This window comes from Mustela lutreola, chromosome 1, assembly GCF_030435805.1.
Source record: "Mustela lutreola isolate mMusLut2 chromosome 1, mMusLut2.pri, whole genome shotgun sequence".
In the NCBI taxonomy this organism is placed as follows: Eukaryota; Metazoa; Chordata; class Mammalia; order Carnivora; family Mustelidae; genus Mustela; species Mustela lutreola.
The window spans coordinates 246,314,977-246,335,022 of NC_081290.1; the positions used below are offsets into that span (position 1 = coordinate 246,314,977).

Sequence of the window (20,046 nt, forward strand, 5' to 3'; positions counted from 1 at the left end):
CCTTAGAAGCAGTTGCATGGATTTGTTCGTGACCCCTGAGATAAAAACATAGTGACCATAATAACACCATTTGTAGAGAGCCCTGTTACCACTGCCTACAGTAACATAAGATAAGAGACAGTCTTTTCTAGCTACTGTAGGAAGGAAGGAAGTACTTCTGAGCAGAAAGCAAGAATGATAAAAGGTCAAATACTGGATAAAGCTCATTAATCTCTGAAAGGGAGACTTTTAAAAATAATGCTAATTTAAGAATTCTGCACAATTGCTACAGATTCAAGCACATGTAAAAAGGCTCACAGCTCTTTTTTCTTTTCTCACTTTTGAGCTTCTTTCCTTTGCTTAAAAAAAAAGGATTAAAATAAAATGATTATTAAATAACTAAAGCAAAATGTCTCAGGATAACCTGGAGGGAAAAAAAAAAAAGGTTTCCAGATAATTATTCTTATGTTCATCCCCACTCTATAGCAAGAATAATAAAATGCTAGAGTTAAAGATTAACTAGTATAGGATTCTTAGCAGTAGAAAAGCACTGTTTACACATTGTAAAAGTGTCTTCTCTATGGAGCCACAGTACATGTTTTCTGTAAAGTCAGGTGGATTTTAGTGTTGAACTGTGGTGGGAGGGAGTGTACTTTTTTGTTAGGAGGTATTTTTGGGGTGGGGTTCTGTTTGTTTTTTTTAATCAAGTGAAATCTGCATTATATAAAAATGTATTAAATTGTAAATAAGACCTCTTGCTTCATTCAATCTGTGCTTTGCTTCATTTATCTTCATCTTGTTAGGCTAAATTAATTAACAATCTCACTGTTGCACACTTTCTCTTTTCATTACATCAAATAATGGCCCGTATATGCAGAAAGCCCTCACCACGGGAATTCTGTAACTCTACTGCTAAGAAGAGTTTCTGTGTATCAGTGCTATGATATTAACTGGATATATTCATTTTATAAGCATTTATCAAATGTACTTTTCATTGTTAACAACCAATTAAGCACCTAAACTCTTAATATATTATCAATAGAAAGCTATTAAAAAACTTAGCTAAACTAGAAGTTGCGAAATACTTCAAAAAGGAAAAAAATCGCATTGTATATTCACAACCAGATTTCACTATCCACGTTAGGCAAAAATCAAAAAGAAACATGCAAATTTGGCAGGTATGTTTTCACAGATACAACACAACGTTGAATAAAGGGTTTAAAAGACACACCCCTAGCTGTTCTATTCCTTGCTTTGGAATGTCTAACATGTGATAAATTGGATGATTGGAATTTCATTGGTAAATCCCATTATATTAAATCTATAAGAGTGAAATGTGTTCAACTCTTTTGTAAGTTTTCTTTCAACCTGAAACACTGTGGCATCTGGAGCTATGCAAATGGACAAAACAGTAAAGCCCTTTTTAATCTTTCCCTGATCAACCAGTGCTTCTTTCTCCAATCACAGCTTTGTGCGTGATATCTTTCTGCTAGCATTTCTTATTTAATTAAAACAGACACTGACAGAAGGACATGGATTAGTACTGTAATGATGCATTTACTTAGATTAATCGGAGGCTCCTTTTAGAGTAATGGCTTAAACAAAGAACAAAAGGAAATTGTTATGAAACAGCCTTTTATCCCAGGCAAAGGTCGCATTATGAGGTTTTTAATTTTGTCAGCTTCTGTTATACTCTGCCTTGCTAGTGGAACATGAGAAGTGCTTTTACCCCCAATAAAGCCAGTTATTATAAAAACAGCCATTAAAGCTGCAAATTAAAATGTCTGGTTTTAAAACAGGTTACTTAGCTTTCAGAATCCTCTAATTAGCATGTTGTGCATTGTTGTGAGGAAAAGAAGACTAAAATGCTAATGACCTACCGCCAGGTGACCACACTGCTGTGCAATAATAAGGACCTTTCCAAGTAATATGACGAATTAACCCAGTACACATTCCCCTATGTAGCACCTCTTCTCTGACTATTAATCAGTAATACTCAGCCTCTGTCCAGGGACTATGATTCTCAGCCCTCCACTTAACTACATACTCACTAAAAAGCAGACTTCTACCAGAAAAGAAAGTGAATGAAATAGCAACAGAGAGTCTGAAAGCAAAAAAAGACAACAGTCATTTGATATCAAAGCACAAAGAAAGAATTAAAGCACCAAGCCCCTAACAAAACTACCTCATTGCCTCTTTCAACCAACACCCCCCCCCTTTAATAAGTTGAACTTTCAGAGTGTAAATGGAGTTAAGATTTGAAAGCTCAGTCTTCATTCACAACATTTACTTTTATACTCTGCTGTTTTTAAATGGCCTCATGTATATCCAGTTTTCCTTTTTTGAGCCTAAATTTTTTCCATTTTACTGACTCCACTCACGACCACTTCTTCTTCCCAGGAAAAATTCGCTCTTGACAAAGGATGTATGGGCCTTGGTGTTTCTTGCCACATGAATTTAACTTAATTACTTGCACCACTTGCATTCTTCACCTCATCTTTTTTTTATGGACTGAATGACTCTGTGCCCTGTAAGGCTAACATACATTAGCTGAAAATATAGACTGGGTGGAGATATAGCCAGAGTTCCTAAAATCAACCCACAAAGAAAACTTATTTCATTTTAAATCAAGTCTCACACAAGTATCACTGAGAGGCTAGCTCTAGGAATGTCTTGAAATCATTATGAAACACGTGTTGTCATTGAAACAGCAAGAAATCACTGGGTGGTCATCTGTGATATTTGCCCAGTTGAGTCTTTTTAAAAAGAGGTTAACTGAGGTTGTATCAATTATCTATGGCCACAAAATTCCTGCAGGTTCGACCACCCCAAAACTCCATGACTTAAAACAACAAGGATTTATTTAGCTCATGTGTCTGTAGGTAAGTTTGGCATTTCTTCTGCTCTTAGCTGAGCACAGCTACATGTCTTGTGGTTGGCTGGCTTTTGGTTGATCTAGGATGGCCTTGGCTAGGACAACTAAAGTAATTCAACTATATTCCATATATTTCATCCTCCAGCAAACTAGCCCAGGTTTGTTCTTCTCGTGGTGACAGAAAAGAGCAAGAATGTGAACAGAAATGCACAAGTGCTTTTACAAGCCTCTACTTGATCACATTTGCCAACATCACTTTGGCCAAAGTAAGTTAAATGAAGAATCCCAGAGTCACGAGGTGAGACAGAATACTCTGCTTTATGGAAGGGCACTGTAAAATTTCATGGAAAAGGTCATGGATACAAGTAAGGAAGAAGAAAAATTGGGACCTTTAAAGCAATCAATCTTAGCAAAGATGTCAAGGTCATTTTGAGCATTCCCAAAGTTCTTCAGAAGTAATTTCTATGTTGTTCCATTATCACTAATGTAGTCTCGATAAACTACTCACACTGGTATCATTTTTATTTTAATACATGACAAAAACTCTTTAAAAAACAATTAACAAACAACTCCACCCCCCACCTCCATTGATTTCCAATTTTAAAACTATAACCATAAAGCTAATTCTGAATTATGACCCATATGAGCTCACCATTTATTTTGGCTTACTGAGTGTTCACTTCAATAGCACATACACTAAAATATTTTGGCTTACTGACCTCTTGTGAATCAGTTATTCCTTGATAAAAGGCTTCAAAACCACAAACTTTGAGTCTCAGAAGGCTCCCTTCCACCTACAGAAGCAGCTAAGGTTGAGGATGTATCTAATGGATGTGGGTCCAAAATTTTGTCACTGTATCTCAGAAAGTATCAGCAGTTCCATACCACAGAATACCAGCAAACAGTATATTCCAGTCTTTCACCACAGCAGATAACTGAAATAGCAAATCCCTATTGTTCTTCCAATATCTCTGACAGTCAAAAAGAAAAGCTAAGAAAATTGTTGGACTCACAGGGTTACATGATAGAGGGTATCTTAATTTTAAACTCTACATATTTCTCTGTATGGGGCCATATGAAACAGAAGATCAATGAGGAAAGTATTCACGGTAGCTGTATGAATTTCAAAGACTTAATCTAACTGAGGCCCTGGCACATGGTTTTAGGGAGCTACCTAGAGCCTGTTACCCATCTTTCCGAAACTCAGATATACTCATCTAGCAGCAGTAGGAGTGATTACTGGGAAGAATTCCTAAACCCTGTGGCAAAGGAAATACTATCCTATATAGCACCACTCAACAATTATCCCTGTGAGCAATTAAAATAACCAGTGAAGTGGGTCTCCAAAAGGAGCCTTCAGCCATTCCTTCATTTGAGCCAGCACTGACAAAGAGGGCTGCCAAAGCTGGCACTAACACCCAAAGAACAAGAAAGAAAGGCCAGCAAAGCTCAGTCCTGCATCCAAAGATATTAAAAAGCAAACTAAATGACATAGAGAAAACTATGTTAAGAATTACCCAATTAATGGAGAACAGAAAAAAATTCGCATAATAATATGGTTTTTAAGTTCTTTTTACTTTTCACATACCTTTACAACTTATTTCAGTAATAATTTGTTTTAAAGTGAAGCCCTAAGATATTGTTTGCCTTTTATAAACAAGGATGATACCTGGCGAGAATGCAATTTGCACTGGTTTTCTAATGTTTTGATCAACCAAATCTTCTCACCTGGTCTTTAGCAAGTATCAATCATTAGATCAGTCATCCAAGGCCATGGAACAGAGCAAAGCTAAAAGGTCCATATAAGAATCAAGACAAGCATTGTGCCCTCATTAACACTAGGTTCTAAACAAACAATAGGCCCATGTTCACAGAGCTGTACTAATTCTTCTCAATAGGAGCAGCTTGGATTTAACTCAAATTTTCCTTTTAAAGGCTCTTTGCTTTGACAGAGAGACAAAAAGAAAGAGAAACAAAAGCACCTGGATATCAGAAAAGGCTTTCAGAGAACAAGGATGAAAAAAGAAAGCTTGGACTTTCTAAGAACAATCATCTTTGAATATTCAGTACCTGGTGCATAGTTGGTGCTCAAAATTTGTCTTGAATTAAATTGTGATACCTTTAGAACAGTAAGAAAGAAAACAGTCAGCCCCTCGCTTGCAAGAAATTGCATCAGTAGTCATATCAGATACCCAGAAAGGCCAAACTTAAAAAGTTCCTAATATTTGTGAATTATTTTTAATAGGATGAAATGAAATTATACATACGTCAAATTACATATGGACTCATACTTACTCCCCAGATTTTTTACAGAGATTAAAAACCTGACTAAAATTAACTCCCAAGAGAGTCTTGGAGGAAGAATGACGTCATAAATGGTTTAATATAACCAATGAGAAGACTGTGGGGCCTGAAGAAGCAGCTCTATCCTTGTACCTTCTAAGAGCATTAGGGACATAAACAAACTAATTAGAATGTATTTAAATTTCAGATCATGTGTAGCTCCAACTTTGGTTCAGGAAACTTCTTCAATGTTCAGTTAATGGTTTCTCTAGTAACCAGTCTCTTCCCTAACAAATGTCATCAAACTACCCTCTTCTTAATCCCAACTGATCACACCACAAGTCTGCCAAAAATATTCAAAGATAAAACACCGAAAAAATTACACACCATGACAGAGACTATAAAAGCAACCTCCACACTTTACCAACATTTTTTTTTAACCAACATTTTTTCTAGCCCCACCTTCCTCCCCACTAATTAAACTTAGTGCCTCTAGAAGAGGTAATACTATGAGTTCCTCTCACAATAAAATGTGTATGATTCCCAAATCACTTTTAAGGCTAAAATATCCTTGATTCCAAAACAAAATAAGCATACTATAAAAGGTGAAAATTATAAACTAATCTCATTTATGAACAGAATTTTAAAGATCCTTTAGATATTAATTCATTCTACAGTGTAAATGAAAATCCATCAAAAGTAGGTTTTATCTCAGTAATGTTAGTTGGTTCAGAACATCTGTGAATAATGCCCTATTCACAGACTAAAGAAGAAAAATTCTATAAGCTTCTCAACAGATGTAAGAGATGCAAAAAAAAAAAAAAAAAACTATAGAAAACATCATAGTTATTGGTAAATGTTAAGATGCATTCCCATGAAATATAGGTACAATCTCTTCCCTCAATAAGACCTTCAGCAAATTGTAAATGGAAAATCTCAAGATCAGGAAGAACATCCAAAATAAGACCCCAATGGAAGCTCTCTTCCAAATAAAGGAACAAAATGGTTTCTCCCAGATGTGTACAGGCCATAGCAAGCTCTTTGTGGTAGGAAAAGTTTATTATATATCAAATGAAAACCAAAGAATACATAATAACATCTATCCTCTAATTACAGAAATGCGAACTTTAAAAAAAAAACAAACACATGGACAAGGACTAGAAATAAGCAGGTAAAAGAAAAAACAGACGACATATTTTGAATTCTGTGTGAGATTTCATCTTTGTTCCTGGAATTTTAACATAAATGTAATAAAAATTTTAACAACAACAACAATAATAATAAAGGTCTATGTGACAACTCTAGGATACTATACTATGAGTAGGTTTGGGCAGAAGAGGTAAATAGGCAGTGAGTGGCTAAAAAGAAAGATCACCATGGAGAAGGGTTTTAAGAAGAAGAAAGGAAGGGCTATTAGAAGTGGGTTCTGGGGCGCCTGGGTGGCTCAGCTGGTTGGGCGACTGCCTTTCACTCAGGTCATGGTCTCAGGGTCCTGGGATTGAGCCCCACATTGCGCTCCCTGCTCAGTGGGGAGCCTGCTTCTCCCTCTCCCTCTGCCTGCCTCTCTGCCTGCAAAATAAATAAATAAAATCTTTAAAAAGAGAGAATTTAAAAAAAAAAAAAAAGAAGTAGGTTCTGGGGCACCTGGAAAATTTAAAAAAAAAAAATAATAAGAAGAAGAAAATAGAACAAGTGTATGGATTTTTTTTTCCCCCTTGGGTTAAAAAATACAGTTCTCTGGGGCACCTGGGTGGCTCAGTTGATTAAATGTCTGACTCCTGCTTTTGGCTGTGGCTCAGATCATGATCTCAGGGTCATGAGATCAAGCCGTGTCAGGTTCATATTCGGTATGGAGTCTGTTTGAGATTCTCTCTCCCTCTCTATCTCCCTCCCCTGCCTCTCAAATAAATGGGTAAATACTTAAAAAGGAGGAGGAGGAGGAGGAAGAGGAGAACAAGATGATGATGGAGGAAGAGGAGAAGGAGAAGAGGAAAAAGAAGGAGGAGGAGGGGGAGAAGCAAGTTTCTCCTAGGAATTTTACATTTTGAACTATATTTGTCTGGGTTGCATACTTGGGGTCATTTGAGGAAAGGGGAAATGCTACTAAATTATAGATAATGGAACTTTGAAATCCACTGCCTCTGAGAAATTCCACCCATATAACTAAGTGTGAATGCCATTCCAAATGTGCTGTTGTCTGCATGGACCCTTAAAGTTTAAGTATTCTGTAACTTTGACTTGATGTTACAATGGTTCTAATGGGGGCCTTGGTCTCATGGACTAGTTAGCACCCCAACCTCTGAACACGATCATTTCCTAATGAGGGCATAAACACCCAGGGGACTTAAATCTGAAGCTCTTAGATCTGAGGAACATATCTATCTGCTATAAGATTTAGGGAGAAAACAGTGTCAACTTAAAAACTTGTCACTTAAGGCTTGCCAACTTAAAAAAGACCAAATTTGGCTGACAATATACATCCCTGAATGGCAGGGAAAAAAGCAAGAAAACCTAGTATATAAAATGATTCACTATTGCTTGAGAGATGATCAAACACCAACCTAGTGTCTATATACATATTTTACATTCATATTTCAAACGTGATTTACAAACATCAAGTACAACTTGCATAAGATTTGGAGAATAAATTTTCATCAAAATTCCAGTTATTTATTTGTATAACAGTATCCAGTTCCATTTTGTGTTTTCCAAGCTAATGAGAAGATCTCTAATTTGAGATAAATCCATTAAAGTTGACCTTAAGTTTAGAATTACATATTAATGAATAAGATTAACAAAATTTCACAAGCAGAGGATATTTCTTCAGAGCATTGGTAAAGTACTCTCCAATTCCTGTCAAAGTTGTACATCTAACAAAAATTATCAAACTACAATAGATAAGTGAATATTAAAAATATAAGCAAATTTCAACTTGTTTTATTTAAAAAGGAAAACTACATATTTACTTTTTGAAAATTTTATTTATTTATTTTAGAGAAAGAGTGCACATATGCACGAATAGGGGGAGAGAGAGAAAATCTCAACCAGACTCTATGGTGAGTGTGGAACATGATGCAGGGCTCAGTCTTACGACCTTGAGATCATGATCTGAAGCCCCAAGAGTCAGATGCTCAAGTGACTAAGCCCCCGAGGTGCCCCCCAAAACTGTATATTTTAACCCAGGAAAAAAATCCATAAACTTGTTTTATTTTCTTTTTTTAAAGTTTTCTCTATTTTTTGAGCATAGTGGACACACAATTTATATTAGCTTCAGGTGTATAACATAGTAACTCAACAACTCTATACATTATGCTATGCTCAGTACAAGTATAGCCACCATCTGTCTCCATACAACCCTATTACAATACCACTGACTATATACTTTTAATGACGTGCCTTTTATTCCTGTGACTTATTAATTCCATAACTGGAAGCCTGTATCTCCCACTCCCCTTCATTCATTTAACCCATTCCCCCTTACCCCTTGCCCTCTAGCAACCATCAATTTGTTCTCTATATTTGTATATCTGTTTCTGTTTTTTTGTTTTTTCATTTGCATTTTTAGATTCCACTTATGAATGAAGTTACATGTTATTTCCCTTTCCCAGCCTGACTTATTTCACTTAACACAAAAACGTGTTCTACTTTCACTTTCAAAATCACATAACTTGATGTCTAAAACTTATCTAGTTATATCATCTCATTTGCATTTTATTCTTTGAGAATACTAATTATTTCAATGGGAAATATAATGACCTTCATCATATCACCCCACTCATTGTGCTCATGGAAAGAAAGTGAAATAAATATACTTCATTACTGGATAAGTCAATCAATGGACATCGAAATATTTCTCCAAATCACACATATCCATCCACCTTATCAGTTGTGTGGTTAGTTGTACAATCCCGATTGTATTCATAAGAACACTTTAAGTTGTGATAAAAAAAAAAAAAAACTAACTCAAAGTAGATTTGAAAAAAAAATTCTTGGCTCAACATAACTGCAAAGTCCTGGCTTCTGACACAGCTGGACTCAGTATTAAAATGATCAAGAATTGGTCTCTCTCCATCTCTCAGGCAGGTCCTCTCACTTCAGGGGCAAAGATGACTATCAGAATCTCCAGGTTAGCAATGACAGTAGAAAGGCAGGGCTTCTTTCCCATTAATTCCCAGCAAAGTTCCCAGGATTAACTATCATTGGCCTGGCATAGATAACATGTTTATTTCCTAATTAATCAATGTGACCAGGCATATAGAATGCCCACTCTCTGATTTGGGAAGGTAATGTCAGCTCAATCCCAACCACATTTATCAAAAAAAAAAAAAAACATTGTTCTAAAAACAAAAACAAAAACAAAAACAAAAAAACCAAGGCACTTTTATTAGAAAAAATGCTGGGAAGAGAATACAGTAAACTGCATGTACTTATAATTAATGAATTCCTTTTTTCCAATAATTATTACAATGAAGTAACTTCAGAAAAAGACAATAATAACAACTATAAACTCTTTATTGTAATTGGAGTTGCACAGCAAAGATTTGTTTGAATTGTTTCTAACAGTCCCAAGATAGGAACAAAAACTATGAATCTAGTCATCCTTAAGGTAAGTGAAAACAAAGGATATTTTCTTTTGATAACTTTAGTTCCATTTCCTCACATCAGGGCCAGCTATCCCAAGGTACTCTTTCTATCCTTCTTTCTATCCTTAGCCATTGGCAAGTTAAAAATCCCTGAAACACTTAACAAAGATTTATAGTAGCCTATCATCAAGCTACTTTCCCTAGAAATGTATTCATGGGCCTCTAAACACTATCAAAACTGCTCTGGAGCCCAGCTATAAACATGTTTCTCTATGAGGTCAAGAAAACCAGCACCTTTATTTTGAATCAAGATCTCACATAACTTAACTGATTTATCTTTTTATTTGAAAGGACTTCTACACTTTAAATTCATATGCACAAAAGAACATATTAAGCTATTATTGTCCGTTTATATCTTGGGTTGAATATGACCATCAAATGTTTTCTTGAAAGAAAGATTTTATATGAGAGAATGGAAGAAGAACACAAAAGCAAAGAACGCCTGGGGAGTGTGGAAAAGCCACTAATGGAATGAGTGGATGAGGCATCAAAGCAATATTCATTGATGTCAAATTCATTCACACATTCATTTTATGCAGATGTTTAGAGCGCAAATTATGAGCAAACTACCGTGTTAGAGACAGTACCAAGAAGCATAGTATAGACCTCACTCCAAAATCATGATTGGCAAGAGAGACAGAAGGAACAGGAGAAGTCATGGTGAGGGTGACATGTCAATTTGTTCTTTACTCACTAATCACAATCTCCAGATTTTGTTCAGGGACAAACAATAAATAACACACTTGCATTCAACTCATCTGCAAATCAAGAAACTACTTCCTCCTGAACTCCCAGGATAATATGAAAACAGTAAAAGCAATCAACACATACAAGAAAAACCAAATTTAAGAAAAGCAACACAAATTTGGTAAATTGTTAAAGAAATTGGGAGTGTGGAGGCTTTCAAAATTATTAATTAACTCAATAATTATATACTGAGTGCTTATAAAAAGTACATACTATAAGGTCACATAAGTTATTTAAGATGGATTTGATTTAATATACCTGTCTTTAAAGAAAAAAATTTGATCAGAAGTGAAGAGAAAGGAAGATTCACAGAAACTACAAAAAGACAAATTACGACTAGCACAAAAAGAGAAATACAAAATACTATGGCAGTTCAAATGATGAGACCAGAGAAGACTACACAAGGAGGTGGGACTTGAAAGATGAAAAGAAATATTCCAAGTAAAAGGAATGGTATGAAAGAGAAAATACAAACTGTTTCTATTCTAATCAGTTCAAATGTATATACAGGATTTTAGATGAATATATCCCATTCATACATCCTATTTTTTAAAAAATCCTACATTTTAAACACATGGTATTATTCAATATTAGAAGATTCTGAGAGTTATCAATAATGCATGCTAGAATAGCAGTTATCATATTTGCAATGTATAAAGAATGGGACACTTCATATCCTATCTACATTGGGCATCACATGCCAAAGATACCTATTCTCAATTTTTTTATTATTTATATTTTAGCAAATGAGCAATAAAATATGAAGTAAGCCTCCCACACATAATGGGAAGTATGTTTTTTTTTTTTAAGATTTTATTTATTTATCAGAGAGAGAGAGGGGGAGAGAGCGAGCACAGGCAGACAGAATGGCAGGCAGAGGCAGAGGGAGAAGCAGGCTCCCCGCTGAGCAAGGTGCCTGATGCGGGACTCGATCCCAGGACGCTGGGATCATGACCTGAGCTGAAGGCAGCTGCTTAACCAACTATGCCACCCAGGCATCCCGGGAAGTATGTTTTAATGTTTGAGAGGCTAGACATGTAAATTACCTGCTTAATTGGGCATGAAAAATCTGTATTTCTTTACCATAAAAACAATTGGACTTTTGTTACCTTGTGGCCAACATATAAAATGTATACCATTTGCACAAATACACCATTAGCTACATAAGCAGAATAAATAATTGATCATGAGAGATATCTGGAAACCTCAAGAATATCTGACAGTCTAAACAGCATGGCATTGGGCAAAATAATAGTAAGGAGAATCTAGGAGAAAATAATGTCTCCTTACTATATAAATGTCTGGGTTAAAAGAATAAAGGCTTGAAAAATACTAGTAGGATTTGGGGATTGTCCTCAATTTTAAATATTTAGTATAAAACTTAGCACATGTGGCCCCCAAAGGCTTTTTCCCAAAATTAAGCTACTTAAAGAATATACACTCACTCCACTAGCCTACCTATCACTGTATAATGAACATGATCACAAAGCTTCCCCGAAAAGGTATTTAACAGTAGGTTAAAGTGAAACTAGATACAATTTGACTTCCAAGTATACTCTGATCAGTTTGAAAAATCCACTTTCACATTCATAATCAAGTGCAATAATTCATAGTCAAATCAAACTTGAACAGAAAGAAAATACATGTCCATACAGATGGCCAACAAACACATAAAAAGATGCTCAACATCACTCATCATCAGAGAAATACAAATCCAAAGTACAATGAGATACCACCTCACACCTGTCACAATGGCTAAAATTAACAACACAGGAAATAGCAGGTGTTGGCGAGGAAGTGGAGAACTGACACTGTACATAGGAATAAAAACTGTTGCATCTATCACTCTGGAAAATAGTATGGAGGATCCTCAAAAAGTTAAAAATCAAACTACCCTATGACCTAGCAATTGCACTACTAGGAATTTACCCAAAGATACAAAAATACTAATTTGAAGCGATACATGCACCCGATGTTTATAGTAGAATTATCAACAATAGCTACATTATTGAAAAAGCCTAAATGTCCATTGACTGATGAATGGATCAAGGAGATGTGGAGTGTAGACACACACACACACACACATACACACACACACAGGAATATTACTCAGCCATCAAAAAGAATGAGATCTGGCCATTTCCAACAAAGTGGATGGAGCTAGAATATATTATTCTAAGCAAAACAAGTGATTCAGAGAAGGACAAATACCTACCACGTGACTTCATTCATATGTAAAATTTAAAAAACAAAACAAATGAGCAAAGGGCAGGGAGAGAGAAAGAGCAAACCAAGAAACAGACTCTAAACTATAGAGAACAAACTGATGGTCACCAGAGGGGAGGTAGGTGGGGGGGATGAATTAAACAGGTGATGAGGGTTAAGGAGGGCAACTTGTTGTGATTAGCAGTGTGTGTTTTCTGTGTTAAATCACTCAATCCTACACCTGCAACTAATATTACACTGTATGCTAATTAACTGGAATTTAAATAAAAACTTGAAACATAAAAAAAGTAAGAAAATGCATGTCCAGATAGAGCCTCTTCTGCCAAACTCCCTATAGCATGACATGCCAACTTTCCCCACTAGGCAGCCTCATATTTCTAGCATTATTATTTGCAAAGGAAATATGAAACTACAGATAGGTACAGAAATTTCTAAAATGTCATCTAGTCTCTCTGGTACTATAACTATGTGAATCCTAGGAAGTTTTCCAAGGATGACATTTTAGAGATCCCACTGCCTTCAAAATATTAAATTTGGGAAACTGAATGCCACCTGACAATTCCTGGAAAAAATTGATGGCTAATTTGTACCAGCTACAAAAGTAAATATGTCCAAATTTTTTTTGAATTAAGGATTCCTCATTTCAACAGGTTTACCAGTTAATCTCAGAATTTGAATTTCAACTGTCGACAACACATAATCATTCCCAATCACATCCTTCAAGAACTTTATATACTTTCCTCCTCTTGTCAACATTTCCTCTATTCTCACTCATCCGCTCACTCACTCAACAAATATTTATTGGATGTTTACTATCTTCCATGCATTAAAAGTAGCAAGGAAACAGAAGTTTTTGTTCACTTTGGGAGCTATAGAATTTGTGACAGAATATCATAATAGAGTCCTATAAGGCTGATATTAAGTACTCTAAATCTGAGCTAATAATTGGACAGGCAGAATGGGAAACATGGAGACAAAGATGCTTCAGAAACAATCCCTCCACCTCTCACTCTGAACCACAGAATGAGGAATCAGAACTAGCTGTTTAATCTGAAGCCTCATATTTGTGCTCTTTTTTTTTGAGATTTTATTTATTTATTTGACAGAGAGAGATCACAAGTAGGCAGAGCAGTAGACCGGGGGGGGGGGGGGGCGGGGAGCAGGCTCCCCACAAAACAGAGAGCCTGATGTGGGGCTTGATCCCACGACCTTGAGATCGTGACCTGAGCGAAGGCAGAGGCTTAACCCACTGAGCCACCCATGTGCCACTCATATTCGTGCTCTTGATACTAGACCAATTAACTAACCCTCAAACAGGACTTGCTGGGAAAATTGAAGCATTGTTCTGCTTGAAGAGAGGAAGTGAGCTGCTTTTTATAAGAAGGAACTAAGCAATAACATGCAGAACTGAAAAATCCAAATATGTTTTTTAAAACATCCATATATTAGCCCTTTGAGGCTAACCGTGACTATCTAATTGATGAGAAAACTAATGGCAAAATATTTATTTTGGTTTCCATCCAGACTGTAACTGCATTGCCTTGTAGTACACCCACACCCCTGGCCCATCCCATCAACTGATGGCATATTGTGTTTCCTATCTAAAAAGCCCAGACACAGGGCTAGAATGTGACTAATTCAGCAAAAATCCGCAACTACTATGGGGGTAGTAAGAAGTAAAGAGGTCAGAAAGATCCTTGGCAGGCATTTACAATCCCCAGCCAGTTCAGGCTTCTGCCTGACAGATGATGCCACAGTTTTTGGTATTTAGAAGGATTCTCATTTCCCAGAGGACCAAAGTCTACACTAAAAATAGAGAGAGAGAGATGGAATACAATAAGGACTAGCATGCAATAGAGGAGAGGAAAAGAGGGAAAGATTTTACTACAAATTGCCAGCAACTTAATTTGAAAGAAAAGGAATTCATTTTAGAATAGATTTTTTAAATTCTTATATTTGAATCTATTTCTTATTTATGAGAGAAATGTAAATATACCCACAAAGTGCAATCCCCTAAACCTTATGCAGATATTAATTAGTACAGAGGAATTGTCAACAATTTAAATTTGTTTTCAAATCTTTTCATGCAAAGTGATCCCCACTTCTAACTCTCTTGGTTTTTATTATTTTATAGTGCTTTGCCCATTATAAATTACTTCTCTTAGTCTATTCTGTAACTAGTATTTTCTCACTGGGTAAAATATTTTGAAATGTTCTTTTTTTTTTTTTTAAGATTTTAAAGATCACAAGTAGGCAGAGAGGCAGGCAGAGAAAGAGAGAGGGGGAAGCAGGCTTCCTGCGGAGCAGGGAGCCCGATGTGGGGCTCGATCCCAGGACCCTGAGATCATGACCCGAGCAGAAGGCAGCAGCCCAAACCACTGAGCCACCCAGGCGCCCCGTTGAAATGTTCTCTTAACAAACTAAAATTTCTGATCCCACGGCTTCAAAAAATATGATGAAATTATGGGGGGGAAAATGTGCATTTTCTGGAATATTTATCCAGTTGGTCCTCACACATCATCCTATGCTCATGAGTGCTGAGAATTCTTCATTTATATATTACAGCCACGGACATCTAAAATTGTATTTTGCCCTCGCCTTACACTACCACATCCTGGTAAAGCTATTGAAATTGATGCATACAAGGTAAATCATCATGCCAATGAGGACATAGAGACCGTATCTCAAACACTCCTGAAATGGAAAGTACTTCTCTACCTTCTTCAAATCAAAATCCATAAAATAAATTATTTTAAACAAGTGATATGATGGGCATTATTATTTTATTTTCCTCTGCTTTCCAATGCTACAAGAAGAAAAAAAAAAAAAATAGCCTAGGATCCAAATGCATTCATTGTAAGAGGAGATTGGAGAATTTAAGACTAAGAATTATTATCTCGAGAACCTGGTACTCAGGCAATGGTAGCACCACAAGGTAACTGTCAACTTAAAACAAATACCATACAATGTTTCTACTGTCAAGGCAGAATATAACAATTAGCCTTAAGGAAAGTGCATCCGGAATAGGAGAAATGGGAAGAAGTGACAAATGTTTAGCCTGAGGCGGACTTCAATCTGGCAGGCTTCCCCACATATTCCTAATAACATTCAGTGGACCAAATATCCTTGGCTCTCTCTTATCTGTTACTTGGGAATTAAAAACAAACAGTGGTAGACAAAAACTGTGTGTTGGCGATTGGGGCGACAGGAAGAAACCTGGATGCCAGGCTTCAAACAGTTAAGCGCAGGCACCTTCAACTAATATGGAAAGTTAAACAGAAATTTTTTACAAGCTGGCACCGGCTCACATAATGAGATGCATTGTCAGTCCTCACTAAGTGAAATATTTGTGTTGCCATGCAGCTAAACAAATGCCTTTTTTCACTTTCACTTAAAACAGCCTCCCACTCCTATTTCTCTCAACAGTAGAGGCAGGCCTCGCTGGGTAACATGTGTAGTCTGGGCAGCATGTTTCCTGCTACCCCACAAAAGGAGTATATATGTTAATATTCTGGATTTGTGGGGAATTACAGAAACTCCACACATTAAAACCAACATAAAATTTCTGCTATTTTACTATCTTCACTTATCAATCAATGCGACTTGGCACAAAATGAAATAATACAGTGGCATTAAAATCACTAAACATTCAAGAATGTGGCAACATTTTTTCACGTCATTGGCACATTACTATTCATAATGCTACAGCGATCTCCTATATAAAATATGATGAATTCACAAGTATGATTATCAAATTTATGGTGTGTGCTCACTACACCACACATTATGGTTTTGTAGCTTGTTTGCCCTGAAGTAACAAAGATTTGCATAGAGCTTAAATGAGTATGGTCTATACAAACTATAGTTAAAATATTATTACAGTTATATGCTTTTCTATATAAACCAGTAAAAAAAATCATATTTCCTTCTTCTTTAGGGCAGTATTTTATTACAATTAAATGAAAAGCTTAGCTCTGCTATTTCTCTGAAAACAAAATCAAGACCAAAAGAGATATAGCTCAGGAATAAGACCTGAAAACCATAGTGAGAAATTTTTAAAAAATAAAAATTTTAAAAGCCTAATAAATGCCTAAAACCTAACTAACACAAAGCCCAGCAAAGTATCTTGTTTTATCTAAAAAATAAGAGTATTATTTCTCTGAAAAGAAAAGAAATAAAATGAAAAGAAAAGGAAAAGGAAAAAACCTCCCAAGTATCTAACATTTATACAATAATGGTGAAAAAGCTACATTGCCCTTAAACTGCTGTTTGAGGCAACCTGGTATTTTAAACCTCATTTCCAGGGCCCCTCCCATACTTACTATCAAAACTATGGTAATAGCTGATCTCCAGCTGCTTAATTCAACATAGGGCCCCTTCATACCTTCAAAATGGTTTTCCAGAGTTCAAAATCAGAGAGTATTCCAAAGAGCTATTCTCTTTGAGTTTAAGAAGCATTCTTCTATAAGAGGAAAAACAGTGACAAATCTTTAAAATTTTTCTAAGATTTGTCAAAGTGAATCAAACTCATAAGTAATTCTTCAATTCTGTTTTTAAACATTACTTGGGAAATAACATATTCCACCTTGAATAATTGACAGCTGTCACAAAGGTAATTGTTCTCTTCTTACTCTGACCTTTTTAGGCTCTTGCTCCAGTGAAAAGTTAAACCATGCTTCAAATAAAACAAACAAGGCAAGACAAAAGAGTTAAAAAAAGAAGAAATCTCCAGGGTGAATATAAATTGAGGAAAAGGTCAAAAAAAAAAAAAAAAACCTAACTAAAACTGATATGCTACAATTATTAAGATTTTTAGAGGAAATGTACATTTTTTTTCCTAGTCTAATTCAGGATTGTATTTGCTTTATATGAGTATTTGAAGAAAACTTTGTAAATCTTTCCAACTTGAGACAAAAGCAGCAAACTACATTTTCCAAGGAGAAGTTTAAAATAAGTGAAAAATGTGTATTCCTTTCCTTTCTCATAAAATTTCAACACTGAGGTTAACATTTAAAGATGAATACTTTCTATGGCAAAGGGGTATATTCAATACAACTCCCCAAACACATGCAAGTATATCTGAGCAGAACACTGCCTAAACTAATGGTAACTTCCTCCTAGTGAAAGACAATGGGAGAAAAGAGGTAAATAAAAAAAAAGAACTGTGATTCTAAAAGATTTCCCACAAATAGTTTGTGTGCTTTTTTTTTTCTTTTTCTTCAGTGTTAGGACTGCCTATATTACAACTAAGTTGGGTGAAAAATTAATTTTTGTGTTACATTTTTTAACCTCTTTACAATATGAGAAAAAGCCCCATGTTTATTAAGAGGTAATTAGTCCTTTGGATCAATTACTCCTCAGAATACTGCATTGTTTGGCTTATCCCATACCTACATCAGGGTTATTTATCAAAGGTGTCCATAAGTGGGAAACACAAAACAGACCAAGGACAGTGTGTCTTTCAAGCTTAGAAGCACTTAGCAGATCCCTGGGCCTCCAACGCCTAACAGATATAACCAAGACTTTTCACACAGTCAGGTAAAGAGGGTCAGGCTAGTCAGCAGATGTCCTATTCAGATAACAAAGAGAATATTTAAGTGACAATGTGAGGGAAAAAAAAAAAAAAAAGCAAAATGGATACAAACCCACTGAACCATGTCTCTTTTTTGCTCTGCAGAACTCAACCTCAGTCTAACAAGAACATTATCTATATTCTTAAGCAAATATGAACAAATATGAAGACAAGTGCACATATTTAGCAACAAGTACATGAAAATAAAACACTTAAAGTAAATCAGCATATCATTGTTAAGCAAGATAACATATCTGAACTCTCTCTAAATATTTAAGACAAACACAATGACTGCATGTTGGTATTCCAGTCTCATATAATGGAAGAAAGGAAATGGAGGGATTTTTGCAGTTTTGGGGACAATTTGTCCTTGACTTCACTTCTAATTTAACATTAGTATCTATCAAGTCCAATTTTGCATAAGATTGCATAAGATACAGAGAATGTGCAAATAAGGGATTGTTATTAATATTCCAGGCTGTTGTATTTCATATCCCTAAAGAGATAAAAGTATTACCATGTTAACAAAGCTATTGGTAAAGTCACTTCAGTTCCTATATGTGATCCTTTGTAATGCCAATTTCCTCAACGAAATACATTCAGAAAACCATAATAATGATGAAGAGAAAAGAACCCCCCTAATACTAACGAAACCAAGTTGGAGAGTAGCTTTCACCTAGAATCAGAGAGGAAATGACTGTTCTTATTCTCTTCAGAGGTCAAGTTTAAAGAATAGTTTTCAGTTATCCAAGGCCATGTTTCAGCTAAAAAATAAAAATTAAAAAAAAATTTTTTTAAGCTGTGAATGAAGAAACTTTACAAAGGCACTGTTAAGTATTGGAGTAGAAGTACTGTAGGAATTAGGGCCAGTTTAGACATTATTTCCAACCATCTGCATCAAATATGCTTCATTAAAACAGAACCATATGGAAAAAAAGCTAGCAATTAACAGTTTCTACACGTGCCTCTAGTACAGTAGATTTCTAACTCGTAGTAAAACTGACTAAACATCTTCCATGTTGCTGCTCTGTAGGACTTGGCAGCAGTCCCTAGACTTTTGTCATCCTCCACACCAGGTCATTTCAAGATATTGCTGGGTTATAGGAAACACATCAAGTATTTTGTTACTTTCCTTGCAGTTGGTATCAGCCATTAAAACAAACCTAGGTTTACTGAAATAATCAGCCTCTCAAATAACAACTAATACTACATACTGCAAAAAACATATCCACTTTTAACTTAAAAGGTCATATCGATGAGTTTTACATTTGATAGTTCATGTCTCTTAACAATGGACATATAATATTATAATAGTGTTTATTAGTATGTAGAACTATTTTTGACCTCAGGAACTCTAGCACAATGATCTCTGCAAAGAATAGATATAAATGGTTTCATTATTGCCACTATCAACAAATATCAAACTACAGATAGGACATTATGTCAGGTACTAGTGAAGACATAGTTCTGGTTCAGATCAAATTAATATCTAACCAAAGTCAGGGGTAAGAGTTGCAAAGTCCATGGACCACTGATATCATGTACAAAATGCCAGGCATGGGTATGTTTTCTAGAAAAACTTCAATAGTTTTCAAAGGGCTCTCAAGAGTCCATGGCTTGACTGAACTCTACATTGGAAACTAATGATACACTGTTAACTAATTGAATTTAAATAAAATAAGCTAAAAAAATTTTTTTTAATTTTTAAAGAGTCCATGACT

General features: G+C 35.5%; 1 protein-coding gene across 18 annotated transcripts in view; it reads right to left on the bottom strand.

The window, feature by feature from the left end:
* The window catches only part of SOX6 (SRY-box transcription factor 6), a 621,788-nt gene that overhangs the window by 435,238 nt on the left and 166,504 nt on the right, over nt 1-20,046 (bottom strand). For 4 of the 18 annotated variants that reach the window (XM_059137214.1, XM_059137187.1, XM_059137043.1 and 1 more), the window contains exon 1: nt 4,583-4,599. The exons of 10 other annotated variants lie outside the window; for them this stretch is intronic. The gene's annotated coding sequence lies outside the window, so the exon portion shown is untranslated. Of the gene's footprint in view, nt 1-4,582; nt 4,650-20,046 lie in introns of those variants that run through there. 4 more of the 18 variants (XM_059137203.1, XM_059137195.1, XM_059137151.1 and 1 more) reach the window with 3 other exon arrangements.